This window comes from Poecile atricapillus, chromosome 2 (assembly GCF_030490865.1).
Source record: "Poecile atricapillus isolate bPoeAtr1 chromosome 2, bPoeAtr1.hap1, whole genome shotgun sequence".
In the NCBI taxonomy this organism is placed as follows: Eukaryota; Metazoa; Chordata; class Aves; order Passeriformes; family Paridae; genus Poecile; species Poecile atricapillus.
In genome coordinates, this window is record NC_081250.1 from 98,557,608 (window position 1) to 98,572,950 (window position 15,343).

A 15,343-nucleotide genomic window follows, 5' to 3' on the forward strand; every position below is an offset into this window, starting at 1 on the left:
AGGAAAGTTGAATGTAAAATCGAAGCAGATACCTCTTGTTTTTAATGGGCCATAAAATTTCATAGATGACCTTTTAAAGGCCCATATTATATCAACCATAACATGAATGTTAAGATGTCCCTTTATCATAGAGTTTAAAAAAATTTCAGATTTACAAGTCATTTAAAATCACAGAATATTTTGTGTTGGAAGGGGCCACCAGAAATCCTCAAGTCTGACTCTTACGCCTACAGGGATCACACCCACAATCTTGGCATTACTGGCACCATGCTGTAACCAACGCCTTGTTCAATATCATTGTACCTGTTTTCCCAATGAATTATGATGATTTACATGCAGTACTTTTCTTGGGAAAACTGCTGTTCACTAGAGATTGGTTGAGCTCAAAAAAGTACATTTAATTTAGAACTGCACATTTCACTTGAGTAAGATTGATGTAGCCCAACTCCACTAAATATGAACTGAGAGAATGAAACCTATTTTCTTCAAAAGTATTAGAAACACACCAGAGAACCAGGAGACACAGGACTGTAAGCCCTGTCCTGTTGTGACATATAATATTCCCCACCTAAAGAAGGAGAAATACAGAAGTTGTCCTACTGTGCTCACAAATGCAACTTCAAAAGCAGCATATTGACATGTCAGATTGGATGTTCAGTTTAGTATGCTGTGTAGGCAGTAACTGCCTTCAGAAAATGAATGTTCTTACCCCCTTGAAAAAAATGTACTATAGCTGGGGTAGTAATGAAAACTTGTCTTGAGTAGCCTATTAGGTTTAAGATGTCTTCTCCAAAGTTAACATATAAGAGGTTCTATATAGAAATAGCTCCTCCAGCAGTGGACTCATAATTTTTTTCCAAATAGGTAGAGGTCCCTGGCTAACTCAGCTGAGCACAGATCATATTGGCATTTCTATCTGAGACAGACTGTGACAAGAACTCTTCTTCTCTGTAGAAAACAGGGAAAGCCAGAAAAGATGGAGGAACATAACCTTTTGATGCTTTGGTATGAAGACAGAAATCCATGGGAGATTGTGCTATGCTATAAAATCTAACTTTTATATTTCTGTTGATTGTGCATGTTCCTATTAATATTCCTTCATGCTTTGACTCAGCACTGCCCCAGGAATGTAACTAAAGGTGAAGTAAAGAAGAGAACAACTTGTGCATGTCTTATAGGGTCTTCCCATCACCATGCCCTTATCCAATAACCTACCTATGTATGTACAACTGTCTTGACAAATTTAAGTTCTGCTTTGGCCAAAGCGTCCTCTATTGTTTTTTTTTTTGTGAGTAGGTGCATTGGAGATAAATTCTATATATTTTCATTATTCCCAAAGTAGAACTATTGCATTTTTATTAGGAAAGAGGGAAGAATCTTAGCCTGTGACTGCTGTGAAAATCACTAGATATACCTTCCTAGATGTAAATTACCTTCTATTTTAAGATGATAATTTCTCTGTCTATTAACTAAGTCTCTGAAAAAAACCACAAGGTAATGAAATAAAACATTTACATGGAAAGTCTTAAACCACACTATATTAAAAGGATGTTTTTTGAGGTATTTGGGGTGATGCTAATAAATTCCATCTGCATTTTCCACAGGACATTGATGTAAAAACAAGCATATTTTTTTGGGTTGGAAAAAATTCTCTTAAAGATAACCATAAATTTCCATTTGTTTTGGTGTTTGTGAGGCAAAAAATACAATCAATGAGAGTCATTAACAGCCCTGTAAATACACAGTGCAGAACTGGTTGGTTGGAAGTTGTGTTCAAATAGATTCAGAAGATGAGAAATTATGACAGTTCAAAATTTCACAGCTGAATTCAGCCAGTATATCTTGAAAGAGCCTTTGCTTTTGATAAGAAGCACAACATTAAAGAGCTGCTTCAAGCATTTTAGAGGGGATTTTTTAAATGTATGAAGTTAAAACAGATATGAAATGATAGAAAACAGCTTTTTTCAGCTGCTCAGTTCTTGGATAAAATAGTGGCATGAAGAGTAATTTATATTTAAGGACTATTAAAAAAAAATTGGGGAGAGAGAGGATGTCCTTTACAAGGCTAACCCTTCAGTGTGTTACCATGGATCCCAGTTTGAGGGAGACATTTCTCTCCATACTACTGTAAATAATACAAATCTGGACTTACTTTGATTCGTAGCATCTGTGTCAGGCACCTCTGCTACTAAGATACCTGCCTAGAGCGATACTTTCCCTTTGGAGCTGTAAACTCCTCCTACACATTACACACAATTTCAATGCCCCTTCAGGAAGCTGTTACAGGACTGGGGACTCTGCATGCTTGGGGGCATCCTTAAAAGTCAGGAGCCCGAACCTTAGATTCAGCATGCTGTATACGTATCCACTCCATGTCAGAGCTGAGACCCTGTCTTCCAAAGAGAGCAGCTGCCTGCTGGGCAGGACCAGGATCAAAGGCTGCAAGGTATTCAGCTCAAGGCAGCAGCCTGGAGTCTGGATGTTCTGTGGACGTAGTCTCTTCTAGACATTTCAGGTCACAAATGAAAGAAACATTGCAGTGTCACTTCATGTCTCAAGAAATCAGGATCTATTTGCATATCTCCTCCTTGTTATGAAACTAAGCTGTCTAAAACATTTTTTGGATTTTTGTTTTTCCCCTGACTATGCAGGTGTTGAATGGCTTCCCAAGTATTTTACATTTATTCAATTAGTCAGATGGATTGCTTTGTTGGTTTGTTTTTCAGTCTCATATTGTAGCTGGCTGTTTTTCTCAGAGTCTGGCTGCTAGCATCTTTCACTCCAGACTGGTAGTGCTGCTGGTTTAGCCAGGTGCTGGCTGATGTTGCCAACAAAAGCATGTCAGGGATAGTGCTGTGCTTTTCAGAAATGTACTCTTAATTCTAACTTTTGAAAATGTTCCCTTGGAGGCTTTGGCATCACTGCTTTCTCTGTGAATATGTTGGCCTGGGTACAAATTCTCCCATTCTTTCGTCAATGTGATCTGAGAAAAAGCATTTTCATTATCCTCCTCTCTCTTATCTGTGTGTAATGGCTTGGGTATTGTAGTTTTCCCCAGTCAGTTTACAGAACACATGATCGTGGCATTGCTGTGGCATGATGACTTCTGTGGGTTTCCAGCTGTTAGAGTTTTTGAGGTAAATTGTCAGAAAAAAATTGCTGGTTTTCTGTGTTTGGGCTTAATGCTTTTTTCTTGTGCATGGAAAAGTATATTCTTGCCTAAGTACTACTCTTTTAGGCTGTTAATATTTCAAGCATGATATGTAAGTGGACAAACATATTTTTCTATCTTAGGACATCAAAGTCTCTTTTAATGAAATATCTTGGTCTGGGAGTTAATCTCTCCTGTAAATACTGAAACAAATTACGATCTACATATTTAGAGGAAGTAATGAGCTTTTGGCCTTTCATTTTATTATCTGCCCATCTCTTTATAATATGTGCTGAACTTTTTCAAACACTGAATTGATTTTTTTCTGTAAAGCAGAAAGCAATTTTTTCTTCACTTTCAAACAAAAATAACTGAAAGAAAAAAACCTGTGCAACCTTGAGCTAATTTAATTTTTTTCTCATGTTCTCTGAAAAACAACATAAGCTATTTATTGAGACACATAAGATCTCTCCTCCTCTGTTAAAACATTCTTTAAATGGTGCTTAAATATTTTTAGCTTTTACATATTTTCATGTATTTGTAGCTTTGTAGATTGTAGCAAACACACGGTTGCAGCTTCTAGTACTTTTCCTAACATTTCCCCCTATATTTTAGCACATTGTAGTGCTTTGTAATTCTTCTCTTCCTATGAAATAGTTCAGATATAGAGGAGCAACTTGAGAACACACTTAAATACTACCATTTGATTTCTTCACAGGCATTTCCAATCACACAAATGGAATTGCATCACAACACTCAGCAAATTTATGTTGAATGAAGAAACCTAGCACCCTAGTCTTACATTTTTCTTCCTGTATTTTCAAAGTGCATTAGTCCCATTTATTACTTCATTCCTACAAAGCAGGTTGAACTGAACTTCATATTCCATAGCAGATTGACTTTTAGGTTGTACCAGCTTAGTCGACATAACATATCTAGATTTTATTTAGTCTAGTTACAAAAGGTAGAAAGCAAACAGAAATAAAAATTCATTAGACATTTTTCTGGTTACAGTGAGGACAGGGTTAATTTTTGCAGTAGCCAGGACAGGTCATGACTACAACCTTGAGGTTATTCCATTCCACCTCACTGTGTTATGCATCCATCAGTATGAGAAATCTTCTGTTTGCAATATTTTCAAAATTGTTTTAACAAAGATTAAGCAAGATTTACCATTTTTAGAAAGGAAGATTGGGCTTCTCAATCTTACTGACCTAGGCCTTTAAGCAATATTTTCTGTACAAGATGCTCACATCACAGACCTGAAAGTGGCTGTGCTAGATTCCAAGTGCACAAGATAAATTTAATTGTTATTTTATCATTTTTAGATTAAAACTAAAGCAGATCCTGCAGTTCAAGAGAAAAAACAGTAAAGAATAGTTTTTCAATTTTTGTGTGTATGTATGGAAATAAATCATCAGTTTTCATGGCAAATTTCTGGAGTCATATATTTTTCCTAAGAACCAAAGACTATTTCCCTTAAATGCAATTTCAGGTACTGTTTCTTTATAGTGCATCTGCTATCTTACTATTTATCAATTCATATAATCTTCAGCAGTATCAGAATACAATGTTTGGTCTATAAATGCTACAATTTTGTTGATAAAAGTTCAGGTGTTTAACTTGTGCAGATATTTCAGGCAATTTTTCTTAGTAAAGAGTTTCACAAACTACTTGATTCAGAAGGACAGAGTCTTCACATGATCTGTGATAATGTTGTCTTAGATGTATGTGGAGGCTCAAGGGCCTGCCACTGGGGATGTGACACCTCAACCCTAGAGGGGGAGAAACAAGTGAAGAGAGACACCTCTCCGCGGCCAGGGTGAGAAAAACCTCCCTCCCAAAGGCCTCTGCAGGTACATGATAATATTTTATACTCTATTGGTTCATACAGTTAAGATCAACCCTGTTCAACCCCTGTTCACCTTATTTGTAAGTCTCTAGAAAGGTCTCCCTTTCCTCAATCCCCATTGGTCCCAGTTTGGTGCAATCCTCTGCCCCGTTTTCCTGTCAGTGGTTCCTGTCCCTAACCCCTCCTCTGCACCATTTCTCCCTCCTCCCATTGGACCTTGACCCTCTGATCCACCCCCTCCTTCCCATATATAATCCTGAATTCTCCACCTAGTTTTGTCTTTGTCCCTGGACCGTTGTTGTGGGTTTAAAGCAGAAACTAAAAAATTTAAAAGAAAACTTACTTATTTCTTGCTGTGAGATATAGATTAGAACAAGAGCAAAACAGGCTTAAAACTTAAAAGGAATAAAGAAAGTTTATTAATAAAACTACAAAACTAAGAACACCAGAATAAACCTCCAGAAAACCCTTTTATCCCCCACTACCCACCATTCCCTTGTTCACATGACAACATAGAGACAAAAAACTTTGTAACTTTGGTGTTTAAAACAGTCCCAATTCCTGCTAGAGTCTTTTCATCAGCTTTTGTAGAGAAACAGAAGTCCTCTTCTGCTAATCTATGGAGTTTCTCACAAGAAAACTATTTCTGTTATAGTTTTCTATTTTGCTGATGCCAGCTGCCCGGAAATCTGCCATCAGTTCACTCCTCCCATTTCACATCACTCTCAGGTGTGTATGGGTCAGTGAGTCTAGGGATGTAATTTTTAAGGATGAGTTATTCAAAGGCAAAAGTTCTCTTCATCTGTTTCTGTGAGCTTCCCTGGAAACAGTTTTCTCATTGCCTCTCAAGGCTTCAAATCTTCAACTATTACTTTGTCTCACTCTGTTCCAGCACCTCACTGTATCACAATTACTCCACCTTTTGCTCAAAATCCACACTTTGAACACTCCATTCCTCCCAATATACTCTGTCATGAATTAAAGGAGTTATTTTCAGAACACTATTGTCCATCTCCATAGCTTTAACAGAAAAATATTTCAGCTTCGAAAGCATCTCCTTATTCTGTCTTCCTCATCTAAAACTTAACTCTTTTCTTCACTGTCTTTGATGATTTTATGCTGTCTTCTTCATGTTGACTGTCTCTCTCTCTCTCTTTTTTTCTGGGAAAAAGGAGTAATCTGTACAGTTTATCCAGGTAGTAAAAGAATTAAAGTCTTAGGAAAGCTGCAAGTGTTCATGGTGTCAGGTTTCAGTCCAGCAGCAGAAACTACAAACTAAGCCAGGCTGGCCGGCTCCGTTTCTCCCCCTCTGCCCTCTGCGGCCTTGTCCAGCCTGGAGAGGGGGAGGAGGCCGAGACAGAGCCTGGTTACCTTTTCAGAAGCTGGAAACCAAAGAGAACAAGAGAACTCTGACTTTACATCTTAAAGTGGTGTTCACAAGTTGATCTCACTTTTCAGTGGTCAAAACTGCTGTCAATTCTTAGAAATGACCGATAATTGGTCAGGAGAAAAGACTCCCATCAGCCACCAGCAGCTTCAACTTCCTTAGCTCCCGAAGCCATCTTAAAGGTAAAGTCACCCCATGACAATCTGCTTCACTAAATAAACATTTTCTGGAGCACCGTACAAGAACCTGTTCCCTGTCTTAATCATCTGCCTAAGGATTCAGTTGTGCACTCCGGCTGAAGAAATAAATGATGGTCGCTTTCAGGCCAAGTTGTTGCATGACACAACAGATGTACCCTGTATGTATGGACATGTTTTCTGGCTAGGACTGGCTTGAGACAAGCCACTTGTGACGTTACTCCACTTGAAAATGACGTTCTATGAAATTTCAATTGTATAACAGTCAGTCAGATGTTAATAGATAACCATCCTGCTTCTTCACATCATGCGTGAATGTGTGTTTTAGTGTTGGAAAGTCAGCAGGCTCTGAAAGGAGTGATCCACAGCAATATCCAGCAAGCAGGCTGAGGCCTTGGATTGTAGCCTTCTTTTCCTTCTCTCAGCTGTCCAGCTTCATGTTCACCAAATACAGATGTTGAAAGCAGAGAACTGTCACATTATTTGTTACCTATGAGTCCACATCTCCTAATATAGTTGAATAAGTAATTGTGCCAGGTGGTAGCATGGAGATTGCTACAGGGCTGGCTTTTGTGAGAAGCTACCAGAAGCTTCTCCCATGTCCACCAGAAGAGGGACCTACCTATGCTGGAGCAATTTGTGAAGAACTACAGCTGGTGGGAAGGGCTCACATTGGAGAAGTTCACGGAAGAACTGCACACGGGAGCAGGGGAAGAGTGTGGAAGTTCTTGCCCTGGGGAAGAAGGAGTGGCAGAGACAAATGCAATTAAGTGACTGCAACCGCTTGTGCTGCTTAGTGTGAGGAGGCTGAGAAAATCAGGGGTGAAGTTGAGCCCTGGAAAAGGGAGAGGTTTGGGGAAGATGTTCTTTGCGATTTTGTTTTATTTCTCATTACCCTACTTTGATCTCATTGGCAATAAATTAAACTAATTCTCCTAAATCATAAACCAGAGGTTGTAGTGAATTGGGACACTGATGGAAGAGTTTTGGTCAGTCTGTTCAGAAATGTCACTTAGGGAATTTAAGAAACTGTTCTGGCCATGAGAGTTGAGCAGTGCCTGGGTTCTGTGGCTATGAATTTCTTGTGTGGTGCTAGGAAAATTATATAAGCACAGTACCTGCAGCAAGTCACTGATGTCTTCCATATCTCTGCTTATGGAACTTGGGTTCTGGAATGCATGAATAATTAAACTATTTTAGCATTTGTGCTAGGAACATGAGAAGTCTCTTATGTTGTTGAGAACTTTTAAAGTACCTGATGGCTCAAATGCATAGTCATGTTCAATGGTTTTAACATAAATTTGTCTATGCCCATCTCTGATATATTACATTGTGCTAATAATGATCTCAAGTAATTTTTGTCTCTGATGGGAATTGTGGTGATAAATGATGTGATAGAAAAACCATGGAAAAGCCCATGAAAAAATTAATATAATTTAGGTAATGTACAGCTAATAGTGCATTGATCCGCACAATGAGTGTGCTAAAATAACCCCTAATACTAACAAAAAAATCCCCAAACCCCAGCACTGAATAGCTCCACGCTATAGTGAATTCAGTCCTGCTCAGGAACTGATTTAACCGGGGGCAGTATGTTGGTGAAAGTATTCAATCCATAGCGTGAAACACCATAAAACATAAAGCACTTCAACATAGACTGTAATTCTGGCATTTTCTGAATCTCAGATTATCAGAGTTAATTGTGAATTTTAGTATAGTTTTCATGTGTACCTAAAAAGGAGATAGTTATGTTCTAATTATATTCAATTACATGTTTGGGAATGGGAGGAAATTACTTGTAGTAACCCAACACGTATTCCAGTTCTCAGAAGATATAATACAATATGTTCCAAATTCAGTGAATCCCATCTGATGTTCTAGCAAGACTTTCTAAATAGATTTATAGTTAAGAAAATGAGATGAGGTGTCAAGATATTCTGAGTCATTCCTAAAGCTTTATGACTCAGTATTCTTTGCTTCAAAACAATGAAACACCATTTCAAAAGCTACAACAATGCAGCTCTTTTGTTGTTTTTTTTTTGTTTTAAACCACAGCTCACTTAGCAAGCACATTTTCATCTACAAGGATGCTATTAGGTAGAATTTAACATAACAAGACAACAAAAACCTGTGTCTGAAAATGTTTACTTTATGTGAAAATATATTAATATATGGGGTAATACATCTGAAGAATGTGATTACAGTCATTTGTAGCTTGCTTTTCATTATTAGATGTGTTTGTTTTCTAGTTTTTTCTAAAGCCTTAGAGAATTCTTTAATCAGTTTGTTCTCCTTATATTGTATTTATATTATATTATATTATATTATATTATATTATATTATATTATATTATATTATATTATATTATATTATATTATATTATATTATATTATATTATATTATATTATATTATATTATTATATTTTAATATTATTTTATGTCTTTTTACAGTGCTATACTGTAAAGAAGACAAAATTTAGAAAATAATCTTGGCAGAATAACATAATATTTAATCCATTGTCCTAATTCTGTGTAAGGAGCCTACTAGTCTTTAAATTGTGATTTAAATGGAAGTTCTATTGCCCTTTTATAATTTAAAGACTAATTTTATTTATGTAAAGAGATGTTCCAGAAGTATACATTTAGGGTGTCACTCTGATTCTTGAATGTCTTGAATCATCCAAGAGGGAAAAATTGACAAAATGAGGATCCTCTAGTTCTTAAGTCCCGTCAAAATCCCCTGAATGACAATGGTGAAGAGATAAAGTCTGTAACTAGTCATGGTCCAGCTCTGCTGGAGCTGCAGGTGCACTCAAACAGAAAATATATTTGAATAGAAATTTAACCATGATGCAGGTCCAAGTCTGATGTGCTGCCTGTCAACTCCTATCCCAGGAAACATTATTTATGCCAGTCGGTTAGCATATAGCATGTCATGACTACTATAACCTCTGTGATAGCGTGGGCATTTAGGTGGTGAATTCTTTTTCTGAGTACTTTTGAGACACAGGCATAGCCTACACAAGTGTCTCCATTTCAGCCCTGTCAAATGCAAGTAAAACTTCTCACAGTTTCCTGATATTGTTAAATGTACTTTTTTTTTTTTTTTCTTGTAATAGCTAATAATTCTTTTAATGCAGAATTATTTAAAATTTGCTACATGCATTTTGGATAACATAACTGTTGTTTGTTCTTCATTTCCTGTGCTACATGAGACGCTAATGGTTGTTCCCAGATAATAATTAATTTCTTCTTTAGATGGCAGTGTGTTTTTTACAAATTATGAGGAATGCTGCACATATTTTGCATACAAATGAAATATTTGTATACAATTTTGGCTTAAAGAATTATTATTCTTTCTGTTAGTATTTTTAAAGAAATATTGCTGTCTGTCAATGCATAAAAATTGATGAATTATATTTTTTTACTTTTCTAATTTACAGCAGTTCAGGTACAAAGACAGAATTTCAATGTCTCTTTTCTCCTACCCTTGAATCTACTTGGAGATTAATCTCTGACCTAAGTAATGCTAAGTTATCAATCAGTTGTGCTGCTAAATGTCAAAGGCAAAGGAACACACTGTGCAGTGACTGAAAAAAATTCTATTTCTATAAGAGAATGAAAAAATGTTTTAATTTTTTGATGATATTTACTTGAAAAATGGTAGACAGTTAAATTCCATGTTGTGTTGTTGAAAAAGCTTATTTTAAAAAATGAGCTGATTTTGGTTGTGCTCGTAGTCTGACAAAGGGGAAAATAGTCTGCTACCTAATGAGAGAAGGCCATTAAAATAGGAGACTACTAAGAGTGATGACTCAAAGAGGCTGTCAGTGAGATAACAGATGAAGAGGCAGAAGTGTGTAAGGCCAGAGGATAAAATATTTCAAGGTTTCTGTAGCTGCAACACAATCAAAGATGTTGGAAACTTTCATGCCTGCTTTCCACTCCCTCTCCTCATGCTGGTGTGTGTCTGATGAATGCATCTAATACAGTGTTTCATGTTTAAAATAAATGTTCTCAGGCACTTGCACTTCCTGTTGTCCAGGAGCTAGAGGAAATATTAACTGAATTACACAGAGAAGTAGGAAGGATGACTGAAAAGCATAGTGCTTTCTGAGAAAATACTGCTGCTTGTATTTCTTTTTTCCCCCCTATCTACTGTGTTTTGTTACTGCTAAAACCTCTCTGAAAGAGAGCTCAGAGTAACAGGAAATACTTTCAAGTGTGGAAAGCTTAGGTAATCTTATGATCCCTCTGGACCATATTGCTTCAGAAAGTACATCTTCACTGCTAATTCCAAACTTACTGAGTGTGTTCAGGATGTTAGGAACAGACATTCTTGTGTCATTTGGAGTTATTAAATTAATTGCTGTAAGTGATGTTAGAAGCACAGCCCCGCCCTCCTCTCTACCCTCCCTTTTCCCTGTCACTCCCCAAGTTCACAAGCACACACAGGCAGACAGATCCTGCCAATACCACCTGCCCAGGTCATGGCTCCTTACCTGCTTCATGCTCCCTGACTCAACAGCTGGTCCAGCTCCATGCTCCCTGGCAAGTTTATCTCTCACAAACTCCACATTCTCAAGTCCTCTGCAGCACATGGACCTCCTGCTGACCTATTACCCTGATCCAGACCTAAAGGTCCCTTACCTGCTGTGGAGTGCAGCTTAAAGTTTGAGAGGAAGCTCTCCAGAATCAATCCCACACAGAAGTGCACACTCAGCTGGTTTGGGTAAGGGACAGACACTTGTCAGCCCCCAGAAGCTGGCAGCAAGCATGAAGGCTGTGCCCCATGGTCCAGCAGCCCATGCTGGAGAAACCCTCACCCAACTCACTTGCAGAAGTCCTCCCTGTAGCAGGATTTGGGAACACTCACCCTGTTCCAGCCTCTGCAGCTGGAAGTGAAAGACCCCAGCTCATTTCAGTTGCTGTTGCTAAGACCCCACTTGCTGCAGTAGCTGACACCACGGGCTGGGGGTGCCTATACCCCCAGTCTGTCTCCAGTACCTGACCCCCCCCTTCCACTCAGGGTCACTTGGATGTGCATGCAGGGCACACCTACACATGGGATACACACTGAGATCATGCAGTGAGAGCTGAAAAAGGAATTAATGAGATTATGGGACAGACTGGCCTCTTTAATACCCTTTTCTGTCTACTCCCCCTCCCAGATTCCCTTCACTTGCACATTGATTCATCAGTCAGCACAGTCCCTTTGCCCTCCCCACCTGCAGAATCCTCTTCTTTGCCTCCTTACCAGCTGAAAGGACTACGGTTGACTGCAGTTTCTTGGTAGCCCCTAAATTAGTGTGAATGAACAGGTACATTTCTGTTTATTGTCTTCATTAGGCTAATTGTTCAGGTTTTATATCTCTGTTTGTCTCTTTCCCTAATCATTCCAATTTTGCAAGGTCGTTAGTCAGACAATCATACTGAAGAAAAACAAGACCTTTTCACCTCCACACCAATTAGTGTGATTGACTGGGTTTATACTCATGATAACTTCCCTTATGAATTGTCATTCAGGTTTGACTCTTTAAGTACTTTTTTATATCTCCTTTGACCAGATACCCTTAAAAGACCAGATATCTTTCCACATACTGTTGAAGATTGTTTTTGTAATTAGTAAATTAGTAAAATGATTTTGCATATTCATTTTCATTTACTGCAAGCTTTTATAGCAATGGGTTAGTGTTGGCTAAACAGCCCTTCCTTTGGACCTCAAGATTTGCTTTGTTCAGTGCATCGTCAGAATAAACATTAACCTGAAACACTACTCTTTGCAACAATTTTGGGTATATATATATATATATATATATATATATATATATATGCATATAATTAATTTGAAATGTTGTCAGTGATATACTGATTATGGGAATACAGATTACTCTTCCTTATATTTTCCTTTTTCCCATGGGATACATCTAGAATTATATTTGTTGAATTACTTCATATTTATGAAATATTTCTGAAATCAGGCTGTGCCCAGTGTTTTTGACCATAGTTACTGAAAACTGTAACCTTTACAAAATTGTACTTCATTTACAAAACAAAGAAACTTTATTCTCTCATGCCTTAAACAGTAGTTGCATTGTAGGCTACAAGACTAATGGATGCAAAAGTGCTCTGGAAGACAATTCAACATCCATAGTGTGGGCTACAAAACTGAAAGATAAGACTCAGAATATATAAAGATCTCTTAGCCTGATGATGCTAGATTTAATTCCAGCTTTTGAAGAATGTCAGAAAATCTGCCACGATGAAAATTCTGACTGACAATTTAATCACTGATATCTAAAAAATCTACAATTAATTTTTTGTGTGCAGTTCAAGAAAGTATTTGCAATGAGAAAAGTCTTTATCTTGCCGAGGTAACAAGAGGGACTTAGATAAGATTAAATCACAAAGAAAGTAGAACAAAATACACCCCCAAGAAAGAACACCCCCGAAAAAACAACCAACCAATTGAAAAAAAAAACAACAACACAGAAACCCAGAAGAAAAGAAACAGAAAAACAGAAGTTAAAAAATGTTTTAGAGGTTGTAGAAGGAAAGACAGATAATGAATGATATACTCCCTGTTCCTCAGAAGTCACAGATAAAATCATCATTTCCTTTATTTAGACTTTTATCTCCTCTCAACTGAATTTAGCCTGCCTTTTTCTGTCCTGTTCAAAGGGCAGACAAAGTAGATAGAAAGAACAGACACCCCCAGCTTGCTGTGAAGTCTTCCTGCTTTGTACACAGTGCACATCTTTGTCCATTCCCATGTTCTGTGTGAGCCTGGGGTGCATTTTTCTGTCCATCTCTTCTCCTGTGGATGCCTTTGCCTAATGTATTCAAAAGCATGATATGGTGACTGCTGCATAAAATATGAACAGGAATAGCCTGCTTATATCCAAACAGCTCTACTTACTTGCTGAGTATATTTTGCATGCTCTTTTCTTTTATTGACTCTATTTAAGATACTGAAAAATGGAAGCAGAATTCTTTTCCAGAGCAAGATACCAGGAGTATTTGGATAGTAATCTAATTTTCTGTGTCTAAGTAAAACCTAAGACTAAATTCATTAACCCCAACCATCCCACAGAGAGATGTTTCAGACCTTGAATTGCATCTTGGAACAAATAATTTGCTTATTAGAGTCTTGGACATATGTTACAGCTGGAGTTTCATGATCATCTACTTGACAAAAAAGGAAGTCTTTTTTTCAGTACACAAAAATTGTCTTTATAGCTAAAGATTGCTTGGTTTCATTAAACTCTTCATCTCATGCTACACTTTGTTCTGTCTTGTTTTCATTTGAATAATTAAGGTAATGAAAGAGGCAAGAGAATTTGTGGGATAAATATGATTAAGTAACACTTTGGTAAAATTCTTTGGTGTTATATCCAAACCCTGTTTTTCTCAGTGGATTCCTGTTTGTCTAAAGGAAATGAAGCCTAGAGAGATAAGTTCTTTTCAATATTCCTCATTGAATCATTTAATTTTATCAGGCTTTCATACTGCCACTTATATCATCACCTGAAAAAATGCCTTTTCCCTTCAGAAAGTTTGGAAAGGCATAGATGGGTGGTGGCTTCAATGCAATCTGCCTAAGTTAATAAAAACAAAGGAAGAAAAGAAGCAGGAATCTAATTTAGCCAGTAAAAACCCAATATATTGTGCTAATATTTTAGAAACAATATTTTATTGAAAGGGCTTTCTCTATTATTTTCTGTCTGTGTACACAACAGCTAATAAGTTCTGTCTAATCTTTCATTGCTCTTTTGTGAGATAAGAGGAAAAAAGACTATATGTAATAATTATATTTTAAAAGTTGTTTACTTTGGCTTCAAAAAGGCCTTGGACATGCTGTTCCACAGTGGTCTGTGTTGGGAAGTAACAGTCTGGAGGGGAGTAAAACACAATGAATGAAAATGTGGTTGGATAGTCAGATTAGTGGACTGAAGTTAGTGGCTGGAGGTCAGTAAAAACTGGAGGACCTCTGGAGTGTCCCCTTGGAGTTGGCCTATTTCTTTTCTCTATCAGTGACCTGTAGGAGGAAGCAAAAGGTACCCTGGCACATTTTCCAAGTCTAAGGATGACAACAAACGAGGGCAGCAGTTGACAAGCCTGGGGACAGGGCTGCTGTACAGAAGTGTCCTGGGCAGGCTGGAGAAGTGGGCCAACAGAGACATTGTAAAGTTTGAGCAGGAACAACACAGGCCCTCACAGTCACATTTTTTGTATGTATATATAGACAAGGAAAGGTGATCAGGAACACAGAACCAGGCTCTTTCTTGTGGGCAAGGGGTTAGAGCTGGAGAGACTTCCCAAAGTTTACCTGATCGGCTTGGATTATTTTATGATTTTATGAGCTCCAAAAGTACCTAGTGACACTAGGTATTTAGATTCTAGGAAAACAATATTTTTAGGCAAATTTGTGGGCATGGCCTCTTAATAAGATTAATACATGAATTATAGAACATCCATTGTGAACAATAGTTTAGAAGATTATTTTTGAGGGTTTTATGAAAATAGTGATAAATTTCACCTACATTATCACCTTTCCTTCTCTGTCATGTTCATCACAGCAAATCTTGATACGTGTGGGAATTTATATCTATACTTTTGCACTGTTAGATTTTCTTTATATGTCTTATTTTTTTCCTCTGTTGTCCATTGTCATTAGTCAAAGTATGAGGAAGAATATTTTTATCATTTTAAATAGGAGCCTGTCAGTAGGGGTATTTTAATTAAGTAGAGGTACT